The 13,141-nt window shown below is 38.7% G+C and overlaps 1 long non-coding RNA gene across 1 annotated transcript; it reads right to left on the reverse strand.

The window, feature by feature from the left end:
• Window positions 1-11,795: 11,795 nt before the first annotated feature.
• LOC110537289 (uncharacterized) lies at window positions 11,796-12,914 on the reverse strand. The gene is made up of 3 exons (XR_016484799.1): window positions 12,742-12,914; window positions 12,515-12,582; window positions 11,796-12,190 (listed from the first exon to the last, which is right to left on the reverse strand). It is a non-coding gene; the product is annotated as an uncharacterized LOC110537289 (long non-coding RNA).
• Between the last annotated feature and the right edge of the window lie 227 nt (window positions 12,915-13,141).

A 13,141-nucleotide genomic window follows, 5' to 3' on the forward strand; every position in this document is an offset into this window, starting at 1 on the left:
CATTGTTCATTTACTTTTCCAAACAAGTACAGCATAGAATCACAAGAAATATCCACAAAGACATCACAATCCACAGTCAAAAATAAGAAAAAGTACAATAATTATACATCTGTAGGAGACTGGATATTATTACTTTTATATTGTATGGTCAAATTAAGCAATTTTACTGTTTTACAGTCATAAACAAGCTGATGGAGCCCTCTGATGTGCTCTATGTGTATTACAGTAGATATCATGATTTCAGTGACATCAATGAGACAACCAATTTGTATTAGCAACCAAAATCATAATGTATTGTTTACAACCATACCAATATCAATTGCTTATACCTTATTGTGTTGTTTTTTTTGTGTGGTAAAACTGTAAACTGTTACAAAGCTGACTTCCCAGAAATAACATCTAATTTGAGATTGACAAACATGCCATATGTAAAATAAAATGTGTCTTATTTTGTGAAATTACATTTCTAGTTGATGATCTATTGAAAATAACAATATAATTCTGACACTTTAATCCATAATATGATGAAAATATGGTGGAAATTCAAATGTGAGGTAGTTCACAATATTTTACACCAGGTGGCATGAGTAGGATGATGTTCTACTGCGATGAAATATTTTCTTATAGGCTTTTAAATCAAATCCAATTTTATTTGTCCGGAGCGCCAAGTCTAGGTCCAAAATTGTTGTATTCACATGCGCCAAATACAACAGGTGTTGTATTACAGTGAAATGCTTACTTACAAGCCCTAATTAAAGAGCAGCAGTAAAATAACAGTAGCGAGTCTATATACAAGGGTACCGGTACAGAGTCAATTTGCGGCGACACCGGTTAGTCAAGGTAATTGAGGTAATATGTACATGTAGGTAGAGTTAAAGGGACTGCATAGATAATAAACAGAGTAGCAGCAGCGTAAAAGAGCGAGGGGGGGGGGGGGGGGGCAATGCAAATAGTCTGGGTAGCCATTTGATTAGCTGTTCAGGAGTCTTATGGCTTGGAGGTAGAAGCTGTTAAGCCTTTTGAACCTAGATTTGGTGCTACAGTACCGCTTGTTCTGCAGTAACAGAGAGAACAGTCTTTGACTAGGGTGGCTGGAGTTTTTCACAATCTTCATAGTGCCTTCCTCTGACACCGCCTGGTTTAAAGGTCTTGGATTGCAGGAAGCTGGGCCCCAGTGATGTACTGTGTCGTACATCAAATCTTTTCAGTTTCCTGAGGGGGAATAGGCTTTGTCGTGCCCTCTTCATGACTGTCTTGGTGTGTTTGGACCATGATAGTTTGTTGGTGATGTGGACACCAAGGAACTTGAAGCTCTCAACCTGCTCCACTACAGCCCTGTCAATGAGAATGGGGGTGTGCTCGGTCCTCCTTTTCCTGTAGTCCACAATCATCTCCTTTGTCTTGATTACATTGAGGAATATCCTGGCACCACACGGCCAGGTCTCTGGCTTGTTGGCGTTAAAGGTATAGATCACCCAAATAACAAAATTACATATTGGTTTCCTAACCATCAGTCTATTGACAAGGTATGACAGCAATCCATGCATTGGATAGTAATAGTAGCATTTTAGTAGCATTTTTCTGTAATCGGAACGATATTAGCATTTTTCCCGCATCATGTTCAAATCATCTATAAATGACTTTGTTGAGCTTCACAATACATTTTAGATAGTTTTGGATGATTTTACATGATACGTGAAAAATGCAAATATCGGTCCCATGACTTGAATGAGATTTGTGCCAATGTTAAAAAGTTCGTTTGTGGAAACAGTGCCAGGGAAACTAAACCAAAGTATGGATTGATGTCATACCTTGCTTTATTTTTCTAGATCAAATAACATTGAAAACAACCACTTTCTGTGCAGTATTAATTTACCATCCTTACAAACCACTTAATGTAAATGTTCATTACTGTATTGTACATAGGCTGGTCATCTAGGTTTGTACCTGTAGACTTTCTATCACCATGAAGAAAAACAATGCACAATACAGTAATTGATTACATTGAGACATCGAGTGGTTTGTGATGATGTAGCTCAGTTGGTAGAGCATGGCACTTGCAACACTAGGGTTGTATGCACTCACTACTGTAAATTGCTATGGAGAAGAGCATCTGCTAAATTGTAAAAGGAATGAATAGACCATTTCAGTTTTCAAATAGAAATACGTTCTATTTGCAAAGTATTTCAAAAAACTGGAAAACAAGCAAGTACTTTTATATTCCACAAGTATTATCAGATGAACTGTTTTGTACAGATAATTATCGGACTCAAGTTACAAATGCGGGTAAACACTCAAATACAAATACATTTAGTTTAAATACAAATGACATACTCACACATAAGCACATCTGATTCCCCTGGCACTGACACTATTTCATAGTGTATATTCAACCAATTTTATACATGAAGATTGTCTATGATTCAACCAGCAGATGGTGTCGTGAGAAAAGTACATTTTTCTATCCGGCATGCTGATTGGTCAATCCAAGCCATTCAATAACTTTGTGATTTTTAATGATCATCTATATATCTAATTATATAAATTCATGAAATTATCGAATTAAGCAATTATAATTTTTTTTTTATGGGAAAGCAATTATATTGGTAGATAGTTCTGCTCAGATTATTTGAATGATTTCAAGTATCATGACATGACATTATGGGTACTCCTTTAAAGGTAATTCAGTGAAAAGTATTCACACTTGCTTAATCTTGGCTCATCAGATCTGACTAATTGCATAATGCTATGGCAGGGCCAGGAAAAATCCTTGAGGGCCACACACATAACTGGTGGTTTTACTTCCTCCATCTGATCAGGGACTGAATGAATCAGCCCTGAGAATACATTGTGGGTCAAGTCTAAGGTCAATGACATACACTGATCAACTAACTACCAGGGAGGAAAGAAAAACAGCAGTACTACTGTACATCTCTTGAGGGACAGAATTGCAATAGTGTGCACTAATGAATGATTGTGAATGTTTCGAGTTTACTCTGTGCACAGTTACACATTTACAAACATTATACTATAAAAGAACGATAGACATTGAAACAAATATTTTTTTACTTGAATTGTGTAAGCTATCATGTTTTGAAAAAACACATAACATGCTAAATCACATTAGTTTTATTTACCATTATGGTATCCATACAAGTGTTTCACTAATATTCTCTTTCCTGATTATTTACAAAATATTTTACTACTTCACCATTTTATTATTTATTTTTTACCTCCCCTTAAAGAAATAGACTTCTGTTATTCTCTAATATTTCATATTATAGGTTGACCTAGATCTAATTATAAATTACATCAACTGAATGGAGATAGGTGCAACCTTGACAGAATCTTATGGAAAGATGTTAACCTCTGCATTAACCTCTATATCTTTATACATAATCTATGTAGTTATAGAGATGACAAATGAACGCCAAATGAAAGGCAAGGATTGTAACAGGTGCTACTCATGGCAAACCAATGGAAGGTGAAGTAGATAGCATTGTTAGTGTTAATGGCCTGGCTGGACACCAAAATCACATAACAGTTTAAAGGGAACCAGCCAATAGCAAAAACAGCCACCACCAACATCAGCATCTTCAGAGTCATCTTCTTCCTTTTTCTGTGGGCGACATCCCCTATAGAATTACGCATCCATAGCTTCTTAGCAACGATAATGTAAGCTACGGAGATGATAGAAAGTGGCAACAAGTAGAGGAGGAAAAACGTGGCCAGGTCCAAGTATTTCCAAAACACATCTGACGGCTGTGGAAAGCTGACACACCATTCGAACCTTTCTGTGATTAGTGAAAAACAGGATGTTTGCTTACAGTCTCTACTTTTGGAAGTAAGTAGTTATGGGTTTATAGAGGCTTATATTAGTTATTATAGAAGCTATTAAAGGTAAAAGGCACATTCAAAATCAGAGGCTGTGTTGGCTAAGAATGACTGTAATTGGGTTTTACTCAACTCTGGAAACAGGAGCCATTTATTAGTGTCTAAAAGGAAGCATAAATATTACTGTATGGTACTGATTGTCTGGAGAAAATATGTAATTTACATAAATAGATAATATTGCTCCCTTACCCAAAGTCAAACCACAGCAGCTTCTGATAAATGGCATGAGGTAGAGAGAAACACGAGGCCGTCACCCAAATCATGCCACAAAACATTGATATCCGCTGCCTCATCGGATGCATAACTACCTGCAAAGAAAATGTGTTTAACTGAAATCATTGTTTAATTCAAGTTGAATAATCTTTGGATCCCGACAGCATTCGCACTTTTGGAAGACATAACTTGGACTGTAGACTACAAAAATCTATTCCTGCTCCTTTTCCGCGATCCATCAAACACATTTGTTTGGTGTGTCGTCATAGTGATCTCTGACTTGTGGTCAGACTCGCTCAGGCGGAAAACAAACTTGCGCCATTTTCCAATACCGATTTGAATGTCATAAAAAAAAACAGAGAAGTGTCAAACATTTTTTTCGAAAACATCCTTTCTGAATTTAAAAGTAATCCTCGAAGTAGTCATCTAATTTTTCTAAAGTATCTGTAATCTGATTACAATCTTTTTGCTGGTAATGTAACGGATTACAGTTATCGTTTTTGTAATCCCTTACATGTTCATCTGTCACCCCAGACAGGCTCAAGCAAATACATTTGAATGGTTTGTAAATATTATTTCAAATCATACGCTTCGTAAGCAACAAGTGTAGACTAACAGTGATGCTTACTTACGGATCATTCTCAACACAAAGAGAAAGAAATTAGAGAAATAATAGAAAAGTAATAACAAGTAATAATAAATACACAATGAGTAACGATAACTTGACTATATACAGTATATGGGTTACAAGTACCGAGACGATGTGCAAGGGTACGAGGTAATTGAGTTAGATATGAACAAATAACTAGGAATAGTGTTACTAGCCAACATGATAGATAAGAAACAGTAGCAGCAGTGTATGTGATGAGTTACAAAAGTTTGTGCAAAAAGGGTCAATGCAGATAGTTAAATAATTAAGCAAATAGCTACCCAGAATAACCATTTAGCAGCCTTATGGCTTCGGGGCAATAAACTGTTCAGGGTCCTATTGGTTCCAGTGCATCAGTACCGCTTGCTGTGCGGTAGCAGAGAGAACAGTCTATGACTTGGGCTGCTGGAGTCTTTGACAACTTCCTCTGACACCAACTGGTATAGTGGTCCTGGATGGCAGAGAACGCGGCCCCGGTGATGTACTAGGCCGTACGCACTACCCTCTGTTGCGCCTTCCGGCTGGATGCCAAGCAGTTGCCAAACCAAGCGGGGATGCAGCCAGTCAAGATGCTCTCAATGGTGCAGCTGTAGAACATTTTGAGGATCTGAGGGCACATGTCAAATCTTTTCAGCCTCCTGAGGGGGAAAGGTCGTTGTCATGCCCACTTCACGACTGTGTTGGTTTGTGTGGACCTTGATCGATCCTTAGTGATGTGGACACCGAGGAACTTGAAGCTCTCAACTCACTCCACTACAGCCCGTCGATGTGAATGGGGGCGGCCTTCCCTTTCCTGTAGTCCACGATCAGCTATTTTGTCTTGCTGATGTTGAGGGAGAGGTTGTTGTCCTGGCACTGCCAGGTCTCTGACCTCGTCCTTATAGGCTGTCTCATCGTCGTCAGTGATCAAGCTTAGCACCTTTGTGTTGTCAGCAAAGTTAATGATAATGTTGGAGTCATGCGTGGCCATGCAATCGTGGGTGAAAAGGGAGTACAGGAGGGGGCTAAGCACACACCCCTGAGGGGCCCCCGTGTTGAGGGTCAGTTTGGCGAATGTGTTGTTGTCTACCCTTACCACCTGGGGGTGGCCCATCAGGAAGTCCAGGATCCAGTTGCAGAGGGAGGTGTTCAGTCCCAGGGTCCTTTTCTTAGTTATGAGCTTGGAGGCCACTATGGTGTTTAATGCTGAGCTGTAGTCAATGAACAGCATTCTCACATGTGTGTTCCTCTTGTCCAGGTAAGAGAGGGCAGTGTGGAGTGAAATGGAGATTGTGTTTCCAATTTATGTACAGAATAATACTAAATCCGCTGAGACCAGGTTGTCTCCATTGGTGGATAGGTCGAGATAATGGTTTATTTCATTACATGGTATCAATAGACACTAATACTGAATTATTTGACAAAATAATCACAAATACACAATACACAATAAATCCATCAATACAATAATCATTATAATATCCTAATAATACATTATGTAGGCCTATACTCCCATTGTTTCATTCTAAATTAATGGATTTTACATTATAACATATTTATATTTTATGGCCACCTATGGAAACCATTGAAGGTTCGTTGTTCAATGTAGGCCTAGCATAATACCTTATTTCTGGTGCGAACGTAAGTCAAACAGACGACCTGAAAGAATAGCGTTGGATCTGTGGGTAGCTGTGCTTCGAGTCAAATGATCTGACCAACCAGTTTAGACGAGGAGGAATACATGCTACAGCATCTGTCATTTATAGACACAAATGATCAAGAAATGGTGAAGTGAAGTTCCTCATTGCAAATTCGCATGTGTTAGTTTTCAATGATGGAAAGAACAAATAGTTCCGCATTCTTTTATAAGATTTTTACACACAGTCAGATAATTTATCATTTTTGAATTTTTATGTTAATGAAGAAATGTACGGCAACGGAACTAAATATAAGACAGCGTCACAGAATTCATCAACCAAGACTTTACTCATTATAGTTTATAATTTCACTTTTTGGGAATATTGTGGTTTGCTACGTTGTGATAAAGAACATGAATATGTATTCTGTCACAAGTTTTTATTTTTTTTATTTGGCGGTTGCTGATTTAATGATTACCCGAGCTAAATAGTTACCACAGATATGGTCTATACTTGTTTGTGACTATGTCGTAGGCTTGTTGTTTTCAAATGCATTTCTGTGCAGTCTTTAAAGGCACAGTCTGTCATTTTAAATAATGACTATATTTCGAATAGGCTCCTTACTAGTAGCCTAAAACCCAACTTGTTAAAATGTTTGTTGACACTGGAGAATTTATTCACAAATGTAGCATAATGTTTTCTCTCATGGAAAGATAAAAAAATAATTTGCTCTATTGTTTACATTTTTATGGGTGGACCACTCTTTGGGGTAGACTGTGGTGTAATTACAGATCATGTTTTTTTTATTTAGCCTTTGCAACTAACAGGCTACTGTAACAACTACTGTAACAGGTGTACTGTGTGTAAGCATTGTACTGCAATTACATCTGGGCTTTTGTGGTACAGTCTGATAGCTCGCCTATGCACTGTATGAGTTACAGTTGAGAGCTCTCACTCCCTCCTGCTACACTGGTGGCAGCGGTGGGATACACCCCATTTCTCTCAAGTATTGGGGAAGTGTTTTCTGGTTCGCAGCTAGGGCTCTGTGCATGAGGACACTTTTCCTGATACGGGGAATACTGTAAAAGGTGTACAGTATGTGATTGTTGTACTGCCTCACAGAGGTCCAGGTTTTTGTGGTAGGCTTCAGGCTGTTACGAGCTTGTCACTGCACTGTAGGAGCTACAATTTGAGTCCCCCTTACAGATTTTACTCTCTCCTGCTACAAACTATCATCAATGTTATCCTTCTGACAAAGGTGATGAATAATTATTTGATTAAATGCACATCAAATGCATAATGATCAACATGACGTCTGTGCCCTGCACTCTTAGAAAACAGGGTTCCAAATGGGTTCTTCCACTGTTCCCATATGATAACCTTTTTTGATTCCAGGGAAAAACCTTTTTGGTTCAAGGTAGAACCTTTTGTGGCCAGAATATCTATACTGAACTAAAATATAAACACAACAGGTAAAGTGTTGGTCCCATGTTTCATGAGCTGAAATAAAAGATCCCAGAAATGTTCCATACACACAAAAAGTGTATTTCTCTAAAATGTTGTGCACTAATTTGTTTACATCCCTGTCAGTGAGCATTTCTCCATTGCCAAGATAATCCATCACCCTGATAGGTGTGGCATGTCAAGAAGCTGCATAAACAGCATGATCATTACACAGATGCACCTTGTGCTGGGGACAATAAAAGGCCACTGTAAAATATGCAGTTTTGTCACATAACACAAGGCCACAGATGTCTTATGTTTTGACGGAGCATACAATTGGCATGCTGACTTCAGGAATGTCCACCAGAGCTGTTGTCAGAGAATTGAATGTTCATTTCTCTACCATAAGCCAACGTCGTTTTAGAGAATTTGGCAGTACGTCCAACCGGCCTCACAACAGCAGATCACGTGTAAACCCGCCAGCCCAGGACCTCCTACTTAACCAGCGGGATCGTCTGAGACCAGCCACAAGAACAGCTGATGAAAATGTGGATTTGCACAACTGAAAAATTTCTGCGCAAACTGTCAGAAATTGTCTCAGGGAAGCTCATCTGCATGCTCGTCTTCCTCACCAGGGTCTTGACCTGACTGCAGTTTGGCGTCGTAACTGACTTGATTGGGCAATACTAACCTTTAATGGCCACTGGCATACTGGAGAAGTGTTCTCTTCATGGATGAATCCTGGTTTCAGCTGTACTAAGCAGATGGCGTTGTGTGGGTGAACGGTTTGATGATGTCAGCGTTGTGAACTGAGTGCACCATGGTAGCGGTGGGTTATGGTATGGAAATCAGTCAATAGATATACATTTATTAGGCCCTAATTTATGGATTTCACATGACTGGGAATACAGATATGCATCTGTTGATCTTATGGCTGCCGCAGGCATAAGCTACAGACAAGGAACACAAATACATTTGATCAATGGCAATTTGAATGCACAGAGATACCGTGATGAGATCGTGAAGCCCGTTGTCGTGCCATTCATACGCCTCCATCACCTCATGTTTCAGCATGATAATGCACGGCCTCATGTCGCAAGGATCTGAACACAATTCCTGGAAGCTGAAAATGTCCCAGTTCTTCCATGGCCTGTATACTCACCAGACATGTCACCCATATTTTTGTTTAGTGTAATTGACTTATTTTTCAAATATGTCTGTACACTGTTATAAGCATGGCTTTGGTTGTGCAAGTTTGAACAAATGTTTCAATTTGATGGTCATCCAAATTGGCATAATTGTAAGGGTTGACTACCACTTGTTTTATATATTAATAAGGAAATGTTAGGAAGTGTTTACTAAATGAAAACCTCAGATTGTGTTTGTATTAAATGTGTCCTGTTTTTCAGGTCAGGTTTGTAAACAGCACCTGGGTCTTTGGGAAGACCATGTGCCATGTCAGCCGATTCGCACAGTACTGCTCTGTTCATGTGTCAGTGCTAACCCTAGTGGCTATTGCCCTAGACAGACATCAAGTAACTCACTTATTGTATCTTCTTACTTTCTTCACTTGAACTTACTTAACGCTTGGAGGTAAGGATGACAGCAGTGGTGTAGTATATGGCAATACGGATATAACTTATTATTGATATCTACATAGCACATTGATGTGAATCATTCTTACTGCTGCTCTCTCATTTAGCTATTTGTGCCCTTACGGATTGTGGTTGTTGTGGATGGCTGTTCACAAATCTAAATATGTATTTGAACCCAATAATGGTTGAATTCAAGAAGTTTAAGCAGCCTATCAATCATTGTTTTTGAAACCAGTGGACAGCCAGTGAAAAATGCGCTCTTGCAACAGCTGCACAGTGCGGATCCCAGCTAGTGAAATAAAAGTGGGGCTTTTATTGCTCAATCTAATTCACGCTGATAAAAAAAAATCCATAGGCCTAATGGACACATGCTCAAATTTACACACTTTTGACAGATTTAAAGGGGCAATCTGTAGTTGCTACGTCAATTTCTAGACTTATTTTTAGACTGATATATATATTTATATATATACAGTGGGGCAAAAAAAGTATTTAGTCAGCCACCAATTGTGCTTATTTTCCACCATAATTTGCAAATAAATTCATTAAAAATCCTACAATGTGATTTTCTGGATTTTCTTTCAAATTTTGTCTGTCATAGTTGAAGTGTACCTATGATGAAAATTACAGGCCTCTCTCATCTTTTTAAGTGGGAGAACTTGCACAATTGGTGTCTGACTAAATACTTGTTTGCCCCACTGTATTCTAATGCCTCTTAATTATTTGTTGTTTCTTTTTTATTTAACCTTTATTTAACGAGGTAAGTCAATAAAGAACAAATTATTATTTACAATGACAGACTACCTTGGCCAAGCCCTAACGACACTGGGCCAATTGTGCGCCGCCCAATCACGGCCAAGGCCTGATACAGCCTGGAATCCAACCAGGGTCTAGCACAAAGTGCCTTAACCCGCTGCGCCACAGGGAGCCCTGTGTAGGCTTGAGAGCCCATGTAATCTAAAAGTAATGGAATGTAATCAAATCAAAACTTTATTTGTCACATGCTCCGAATACAAGTGTTGCCCTTACCGTGAAATGCTTATTTACAAGCCCTTAACCAACAGTGCAGTTCAAGAAGAGTTAAGAAAATATTTACCAAATAAACTAAAGTAAAAAATAATCAAAAGTAACACAATAACATAACAACAACGAGGTTATATACAGGGGTACCGGTACCGAGTCAGTGTGCGGGTGTAAAGGTTAGTTGAGGTAATTTGTACATGTAGGTAGGGGTGAGGTGACTATGCATAGATAATAAACAGCGAGTAGCAGCAGTGTACAACACAAATGGCGGTGGGGGGTCAATGTAACAGTCCGGTGGCCATTTAATTAATTGTTCAGCAGTCTTATGGCTTGGGGGTAGAAGCTGATCCTTTTGGTACCGCTTGCTGTGTGGTAGAGGAGAAAACAGTCTATGACTTGGGTGACTGAAGTCTCTGACAATTTTATGGGCTTTCCTCTGACACCGCCTATTACATAGGTCCTGGATGGCAGGAAGCTTGGCTATTACCTTACTGAGTTTGGGTAATCCAAAAGATACATTACTGATTACAATTTTGGACAGGTAACTAGTAACTGTAACAGATTACATTTAGAAAGTAACCTACCCAATCCAGAGTATACCTTTACCTGACTGATTGAAGACTCCCTTCGAGGCCAACCAACGGGGTTGAATTAGTCTAATCTCAGAGGAAATCACAATGGGAAAGTTACTGTATGGAAATACATACAGTATAGTCATATTGGGTGGTTTTGGTACCATGTCGGTAAATTACAACGATATTCAGTGTTACTGATGACACATGACACTGATGGGTGATGACTATATCTTTTTTGACCGCCATTTCAATGCAGTATGTGAGTCACACACTGCTATCTAATCACAAGATAGCACAGACATCCGCTCTTATTCTAGCTCATATGGCTTTGTGAGCACAGGAAAGCGTGTGGGACTGACAGATAAAGGGTGGCGTTTTATATAAGTATCCAAAGGCAGGTTATTGACCATAATAATAGGCCTTGTAAAAGCACAGAGTGCAAGATAAATATGTGATATATCGTCCCTATATCTCCCTTAATTAGTTGAAAGCAATGTTTAGACGCTGCTTCATATAAGCACAAACTCTCCTTTAATTTCCTCTGTCATAACTGCTTGTGCTGAGAATTATAGAGCAATGTGCCACCACTCACTGTTCCTGTGCATCACCCAGTGATTACTTTACATTGGTAGTAGTGGGTCAGTCACCCTTACACATAATGCAGGCCTACATAAAGTGCATAGAAACCTGATGAAAAGTTATCTATATAAATGCAATCGTAATTCCATTTCTATTCATTCCTATTAATCTATACACATCGTCTATAAATATACTAGGGACCTCAATGTTTTATAACCCAGTACTTATTTAATGCAGTATTTAATACAGAGACACACACTTGTTACACAGTGTACTAAGTTCCATCATACAAACTTACACAAAATACATGAGACATTTATGACAGTGCGTGATCAATTGCACATAATCACTCATAGTAGATAAAGATAATAATTTTCACATAATCAAAATGTTTTGCCTCTGAAAAAGTCTTAACAGTGAAAGTCACTTGGAGGTTAATGAAGTGTTCTTCTTTGAAGTTAGTCTGATGGGAGATGCTCAGCAGACAAGTGACCCCTCACTTGGGGTATTTGACAAACTGACACCCTGTCATACTGAGTGTCCAACTCAGCTTGGCAAATACACTAAGTGGGGGGCCTGCTCTCACAGTTGCAGACTATAAACCTGTAGTATGAACAGAAGAGACATTTGGGTAATGTTTAAACATGAATGTATTCCATGTCCAAACAATTAACTCCAGGTTATTTTTTATGTACTTTTTTGTTTTGGTGTACTTAACTGTACTTCAGTGAAACCAGTGGACCAACATGGACCAGCTCATTTCAACTGTTTGTTTAGGGTAGATATAAGACTTCCATTCATATCTTCATGAAACTACAATTCTTATTTATTTAACTAGGCAAGTCAGTTAAAGAACAAATTCTTATTGTCAATGACAGCCTAGGAACAGTGGGTTCCTTGTTCAGGGGCAGAATTACAGATTTTTACCTTGTCAGCTGAGGGATTTGATCCTGCAACCTTTCGGCAACCTTTCGGTTACTAGTCCACTAGGCTACCTGCCTCCCCAAGTCAAATAGAAACAATGACTGAAGAAGACCCATTACATTTAGAAAAAGCAATACATTATACTGTATTATATATTCCAAAATTGTGCAGATGTTTTATGTAAATTTAATGAATTAGAAATTAAACCATGAAATAATATAACGTTATACCTGAATGATTTGACCTCTAGTTGAAATGGTGGATGTTTAGTTGGTGCCCCAATGATTCCTTAGTTGAGTTCTCTCCTTTAAACAAACGGCGACAGGGACGCTGATGATACTGTGCATCTGACAACACGCCTGATCATTAATAAGCCTTAACATCACAAAGAGGAAGCTAAAATGAGGAAGACAACTGCAAGGCTAGTTAGCAGGAAATATCTGGAACCACAGTGACAACATGCCATGGTTGTGAAATGCTTCAGATGGCAGTTTGAAATTGAGCCACTTTGTCAAAACAGTTTCAGAGATCATGAAATACAATGTGGAAAAGGAATTAGCTTTTGATGAAAGTAAAAGCACATTATATCTTATTTGAGTTCAATAGTCCACAGCTACTGTGACAAACAAT

The sequence above is a fragment of the Oncorhynchus mykiss genome, chromosome 12, assembly GCF_057628025.1.
Source record: "Oncorhynchus mykiss isolate SJ-2025 chromosome 12, ASM5762802v1, whole genome shotgun sequence".
NCBI classification, from domain to species: domain Eukaryota; kingdom Metazoa; phylum Chordata; class Actinopteri; order Salmoniformes; family Salmonidae; genus Oncorhynchus; species Oncorhynchus mykiss.